Below are 7,496 nucleotides of genomic sequence, written 5' to 3' on the forward strand. Positions count from 1 at the left end.
CACACACACACACACACACACACACACACACACACACACACACACACGACAGGGTGTGTCTCCCCGTCAGTGACCGGCTCTGTACGAGGGTGTGGCAGCACAGCGTGAACTGGGTGAGGCTGAATACACCTTATTGCTCAAGGGGCTAAACTGACACTTTATTCTCCGCATTAAATCATCGTCTTAATTAACACGGCATGTGACAAACTCAGTATCGAACGGGAAAACATTCCAGCGCTCCAGATTTTTGACTTGGCTGGCCTAAGCTCCTCTTTGTATCACAGCAGGAATGAATCAGGTCAGGGAAGAGGCCCAGGGGGCTGGAGATGTACTCTGGTGGTATTCCAGAGAGGCTCCTAACGTACATTTCAGAGTTTGCAGTGATTTCTTGTTCAGGCTCATGCCTGTTTGGCATGCAGCGGTGCAAATAACATGTCACCAAGCATGTGCCGTGTGCTCTTTTACATGCCTGCTTGAGAAGATGACGCTTGCCAAATTAGTGTTAAGTCATAGTTTGATATTTTTGGAAACGCGCTTATTCACCATCTTGCCAACAGTTGGAGGAGATACCACCCTCATGTCTGTCAATTAAGTATGAAACTAGAGCAAGCAGCCAGTTAGCTTAGCATAAAGACTTGAAACAGGAGGTAGCCTGGCTCTGTCCAAAGATGACAAGCTACATCTACAAGTGCAGTAACTCTACAGACTATCAAATGTAACAAACGCATAACCTCCTGCACAACTACAACCAGTCTTTTTTACAATAAACTAAATTCCTGTTTATCGCACAGACATGAGACCGACCTCAATCAGTTAACTCTCGGCAAGAAAAATGTCAATCTATCCCTTTAATTCACGTCTCGAAAAACAAAAAACACATTTATCTTTCGTTTATGTCAATTGCAAAGTCTGATGGTTGTCAGAACATCGCAGCTTTGTTGTAGAAACCTCATCTGGTGCTCTGTGACTTCTAACAAGCTTGCTAATGTCATGTTTAGGCTGAAATGCAAATAAAGCAGATTATGTTTCCACACATCTGTAAATCGTGCTGCACCATCTGCACAGATCAACTGTTCGACATGTCGGCTCTGCACACGCAGCCTTTCACATGCATGTCCCCTGACATGCGACTCACACTCCTCTTTACTATAGACCATTTCCCAGATGCCTTTAACACATCACCCTGCACTCACACAGCACAATCCTCCCGACACAGTAAATGGCCAGCAGAGCAGACAGGCAAGCAGTTGACATTGTGCTCTCTGCGTCCGGGGTTCAGCTGTCCCAATGGGATACAGCTCAACACCCCCCCCCCGCCAACCTTCCTAGTCCCCACACACACACACACACACACACACACTCGTCCAACGATAGCCGTTATGGCACTGTAATGGAGGCAGCAGGGGCTAACGGGCTGGTTGTTTGTTATAAATCAATAAGAGAGGATGTGAAGTGGTGCACAGCTAATGGATTTATTGTGGTGGGTGACAGGAAGTGGTGGTCAACATTATCTGACTCGCCAACTGCTGGGCTGTCTGGACAGAGAGGGCCAGTTGCTGTACTTTCACAACTGTTTCTTCATACTTTTAGACGCAAAACTATGGTGACAAAAACTGCTGCCGGCTGTTGTCACGTCATGCACCGAGTTCAGGGAGAACACAACTTCATGTTCACATTTTGGAGCCAGAGCACGTCGTCAATTGACTGTAACAGGCAGATGATAAAATCCAGACCATAGCAACGCCAGCACGCCAAGAGCCCCACGGAGGACAGGACAGACAATGAGATACTGCTGGTGAGCACTTGAGCAACACACAAACCGACTGTCTAAATGTGGCCGATGCAGCACAGTGCACTCCCCTTCTTTGCCTGAACTGGAAACATTCCCAACAACAGTCAACCACAGTCAGCATGCCAATGAAGAAAGTAAGCAGCAGAATGGATAATGGCCTTAGATCTGTCAGTTGATTCACTGCAGCTACTTTAATGAGTTGAATTACGCCAGTGGATGCAGTATGGTGGTGGCTGGAAACTGCTTGTTTACTCCCTGTGGGATCTCGCTGTGAATCAAAAGGAAATGTGAGCCGTCTCGGAGGAGGTGCCTTAGTGCAGAGCAGGATCAGATTACACAAAGCTGACGGAGGAGGAGGGAATGAGTACAAAAGGGGGTGTACCCATGTGTGACAATAAACCCTCATTTGAAAAGGCCCACAAAGTTAACCACACTGTCAATCGCATGGAGCGAAATAAACACAGAATGTCCAAAGATTATCTTCCATAATCATCAAGATATGGCTGGATTTTATTCTACTTTCTAGAAAACTAAATCCAGTATTTGAACAGCTGAAGGCCAGTTGCTTGAAAAAAAAAAAAAGATTGTGTCTTTGGACTACAGTAAGCAGGATGTGCTCCTCTCCATGTTGTTTAGTTGGCGGTAGGAAGGAAGAGGATGAACCAAGTCTGATATGGCACAGAGAGCCTCTGTGTTACTTTGTTTTGTGTAGAGAGAGGACAAGATTGGCCACATTGTCCCACCGACTGCAGTCACAGTGAAAAGGAAACCGGGTTTCAAGTGTCCCAACTGGACGCGACCAAAAAGACTGAAGCACATCAAGATGTCTCCGTGTGTTCACTGGCCAACTTTGGTGGCATCTGTTCTGCAGCCTGTTTTAAAGGCCTGACGGGGAGTTTTTTTTTTTTTTTTTTTTTTTTCTTGAACTGCCACGCATCGGTGTGCAGCCGAGCACTGAGGCGATGTGACAGATGATTCATTTTTCAGGGAGATTAGAGGCAGGAGGGAGAGGGAGCTTTGGAGAGCAGGGCAAAAGTCTAAAGGGACCTTAAAGAATAAAAACGCTCCGCAGGAACCAGTTCAAGTTCAGTTTGTTCTTCTTTAAGAAAACAAAAGAAAACACAAAATCTGAATATTTTAAGAGTGAAAAATAGCATTATTAAAAAAAAAAAAAAAAAAAAAAAAAAAAAAAAAGTAGTGACTTATTCTGAAAACAGTCCTGGCATTTGTTTTATTAACCACCAAAATGTCAACATTTAAGGACCAAAGAAGACATGAAGAAGGAGGAAGAACAGCCCTGATTGTCTGAACCCCCCCCCATGCATTTTTCCGTTTATCCAGTGTTTTGTAAAGTATGCACAGGCCGCAGGGTTGCACAACTTTGTCAACGCAGGAGAGCTTAAAAATCCTTCAAAAGAAATCAATCAAAAAAACTGAGTTATGAGATTTTCAGGCAACGGTGATTGGCCATATGCACGAATAACTTCCTTGTGAGAGGTTGATGTTCTTCATGTTGCACATCTAACAACTTTCCGTTGCAACCACACCCTTGCTGTCATCACATTCCTCAATCTCTCACAGCAGTGTGATTAAGGGACAGGGAGGAGGAGGAAAAACAGACGCCACAGGACTCATCAGAGTCACTATGCTGAGAAGTAGAACTCAGCCAATGCACCCAACTATGAAAACTTTGTCTTTTGAGTCAGTGCTGCAATCTAGTGTCCTCCCTCGCTGCGTGCGTGGATACGCAGTCAGTAATGATCAGAGGTAATGTATTCATGAAGAAAACAGTAGGGTTCAGCTATTTCCAGCGTGCTGTCGGACTGAAGCATGGGTGTCTTTGAAAGGCGTTGACGTGGAACTTGGCAGACATTCCTATAGCTCTAAGTGCGTGTGATGGGAAGAAACAGCCATTAGGCCTTTGACATTTTAAGTAAGGGACACTTTACTGTCCTTGTTTTATCCAACCAAGAGAACTGTTGAAGGTAAATTATTCATTCCAGTGACGGTCATGGTGAGGGTTCAGCTGGGCAGTGCCAGCCTTACTTGCTCAGCATTAAACCGTTGTGCTCCGCTAGAAGCTTCTGGTTTGATTTTTCATCGGCGACAGCAAAAATCGTTTTTCATGAATGGATGTTTTCAGCAGTCCGGCCAATTATAGAATTACCGTATTTATCCTAAACAGATAGACTCAACATTTTTTTGGCTTGATTGATTTAGTCCCTTCTCTGGAAATCTAGTGTTCAGGTGCACCTGCGTAGGTTAAAAGGGAGGCCACGTTCTTTGGTCAGAGACGATAATAAAGGATTATCTTATCTTATCTTATCTTATCTTATGATCATAGTGAAGTGCTGGGTGTCAACGGGGTTCGGCGACGGCATCATCTAATGAAGATTTCCTCTAAAGCCTGTGGAAGTTGACCCCGTGGAGATTTGCGGTTACGCCACAAAGACCCCTTTCTTAGCCGATGGAAAACTTTATCTCTCTGCGCCCCCTTCTCCATGGGAACAGTAAAACACAGAGGCAGAGTGGTGTGCAAACACAGAGCGGGTCACACGACGAGTGGCTGTAACCGAGCCCCTGGAAAGTACTCGGCCGGGCACCACTGAACAGACGCAGAGAAGAGGCAAGAAAGGGAATCCATAGAAGAAGAAATCCTTTACGCTAAACAAAGGTTAGGATGTGCGACATATACAGTAATTCCCTTTGCAAAGTGTAGACCTATTTATATACTGGAGGATCTCCTGACCTCTTGCTTTGCTAATGTAGGACAGTATCAGGGAATTAAGCAAGGGGGGGGGGGGGGGGGATTATCACCGTGCCACCACAGCTGTAGCTGCGAAATCTACAGTAAGTCATCGCCCCCCGTCGCCGTCCCCCCCACCCATCCGCCCTCTTCCCTGAGGGCAGACAGGAACAGCCAGTGTTCCAACCAGGGTGCTGTCTGCTGCTGCACTACGGGATGACACAGACCCGGGGAGGCCATGCTGTCCCATTCAACCTGACACACATTCAACCGCCTCAGCTGGACGCGTTGGTCTAGGGACAAGTAGGACGCAAAAAGTTGTTTGGCACTATTCTCTGTGCTTTTTGATGGCGTTACCTGCTGATACTTCAAATAAGACGACAACAGATTTAGTGTCGGCGGCGGAGGACACCGCAAATGACAGTCGCACAAGAAGAAAGCGGATAAGACAAAGGGCAATTTAAAAATCGGTGCAGATTTCAGTGGATTTACTCCCTCACTTACGTGGAAATGTAATAAAAGAAATGTGTGCTCATGCGGCCAATAAGCAGGATTGAAAACCTGCCGTCCTGTAAAGTCTGGAGCATGTTCAAACTAAGGTTATGACCTCATGGAAGATTTGGCAACACCTGGAGACATCACCGCTGGCATGAGCAGCAGTGTGGGAGTGGATGAGCGCTATAGAAACAGCACAACAACACATTTTAGGGATATGATTTAATAGTCAATGTCGCACATTACAGATGTGCGTGTGTGACGGGGATCTTACTCACCCATGCCCAATTAGCTCATTGCAGTATTTACTGTCGTTTGAGCGCAAACATTTTAATTCAGGGCCGCAACTAACAATTACTTTATAATTGTCAATGAATCTGATAGTCAACTTCTTGATTAACAGTTGGTTTATGAAGATTTCACAAAACTGTGTCGTTGACCTCATCAAACACTCACAAACCCAAACGGCCTATATTCTGCTGAGGACCAAATAAAACAAACTGAAAACTTTATATCAGAGATTGGATGATTCTTAAAAAATGACTTAAATTATGAATCGATTATAGAAAATAGCTGCTATTTCACTTTCTGTGTGCAATCAATGAATCGCCTCAGTTGTAATTAAGTTTATATTTAATGAGTTAACTTCTTTCCGGCTAACTTGCCAACGTGTTAAACCCTAATTGTCCGTAAAACGCTATGCGTGTGATACACATTCTGTAACCTCTTACTTTCTACAGAAAATGTATTTTCATGGTTAAAGAAAGCCCCGTTCTCTTCACCTGCCTCTGTCCCACGCAGACACAGGCGCGTGCGCGCGCGCATACTTGGTCACCACCAATGACACTGTAGGACACTATTGACAAGTGACGTCAAGTTGATTGATCGATACTGGGGCCAAAAGTATCGATATGACTAGTCGGAACGGGCCCTTTGACACTTTGAACAGTTAAAAAGAAACAATGTATTAAACGCAAGAGAGGAAACTTTTGGGGCCTGGAGAGCTCGCGCTTCACTCCGAAACAGCAGGCAGTTTGAGGCATGCGGAAATGAACTCCAGATACGAGGCTGGATTCACACCCAGGTAAGCGGAGATGAACAATGAGCCCAAACATTTACCCACATGAACATACACGCTAATAGAGAAAGCAGGATAGCGACTCCTGTGCGCACAAATACTGAGGGGAAAAACAACACCCGTCGGTGACAAAGACACTGAGCAGTTTGGAGAAAGTGAACATATACATTCATTTGAGTCGTACCTGTCGAAACACAACGAAGCGTTTTAGATTATTCCAGATCACTGTTGTGTTCTCCTGGAGGGGACAATTCTCGGTTTTTCTCCTCACTTCACGCCACTTTCTCCTCCGCCGCTGCTGCTGCTGCTGCTGGCCGACAGTCCACTGAACAAAACCGGAGTAAAAGAAGCGTCACCTCAGCCCAGACTCCGCCTTCCTCCCCCGGACCCCACCCTGCCTCCGCTCAGCGCAGCGCAGCGCAGCGCACTGCTCCCAGCGTCACAGACTCCTTTATTGTCCTTCTAATAAACAGAGAATTGAAGTTTACTTCTTAATAATTGCTTTTGGCAACATTGATTATTGTGGCCTAATGTTGTAGTGAATAAATAAAAAGATGATTATCTCAAAGGACCATACTAATAGGTTTATCAAGAGCCAATTTATCATTTAAGACTTTGTCAATCGTGTCTTAAATGTGTTTACAGTTACAGGCTACATTTACATGATTGTAAATAATATGAGCTATAGAAAGGTCTATAAAAACAAAATACAAAGTTGAGTGCAGACCTTTGAGTACAAGACCTATTTGTCTAATTGCAGTAAACCACACAACACAGTTTACGTGTAAAGTAGTGTATAAAACATTCTGAGTGGCTCGAGCAGCTTATATTATTATATTACTGTTATTATGCTCTTGTTTTCATTCGTTTTTGTTACAGACTACAACGACCCGATTCGTGCACCTGTGCGACGACGTGGCCACACCTTGATTACAACACGAAACCAGACGACAGCATGAGTCACTGCAGCCGAGAAACAATACGCCTCACGCTGCTTCCAGTGAGAGAGTGAGAGTTCTTGTGAATGTGTCTGACAGTAGTTTCTTTGGAGGTGTTAGTGGGGAGGGGCAGAAAGGGAGAGAAGGGGAGACATAACAGGAGATTTGTATGACATGAACAGATAGATTAGTTTTTTTTTTTTTTTTTTTTACCATTTTAAGCAATACTTATTATAAATACATTTAATAATTTGACCAGTTGCTTCTGTAAAATCAGTAAAATTACAAAAATAAAAGTGACTACTAGCAAATCATTTTCAATATCGACCATTCTGCAGATTCATTTTTTGATTAATCAGTCAATGCGCGGTCTATTAACCATTGTAATTCATCATTGATTGATTAATTGCATCATTGACATATTAAAAACGCTCCAATCAGCAGTTC

The 7,496-nt window shown here is 44.3% G+C and overlaps 1 protein-coding gene across 1 annotated transcript in view; it reads right to left on the reverse strand.

Annotated features, from left to right (window-relative positions):
• The window catches only part of jupa (junction plakoglobin a), a 17,891-nt gene extending 11,442 nt beyond the window's left edge, over window positions 1–6,449 (reverse strand). Inside the window, exon 1 of the mRNA XM_031864803.1 lies at window positions 6,296–6,449. The gene's annotated coding sequence lies outside the window, so the exon portion shown is untranslated. The remainder of the gene's footprint in view (window positions 1–6,295) is intronic.
• Between the last annotated feature and the right edge of the window lie 1,047 nt (window positions 6,450–7,496).

The sequence above is a fragment of the Anarrhichthys ocellatus genome, unplaced genomic scaffold (genome assembly GCF_004355925.1).
Source record: "Anarrhichthys ocellatus isolate YVR2014 unplaced genomic scaffold, GSC_Weel_1.0 scaffold31, whole genome shotgun sequence".
Lineage (NCBI taxonomy): Eukaryota > Metazoa > Chordata > Actinopteri > Perciformes > Anarhichadidae > Anarrhichthys > Anarrhichthys ocellatus.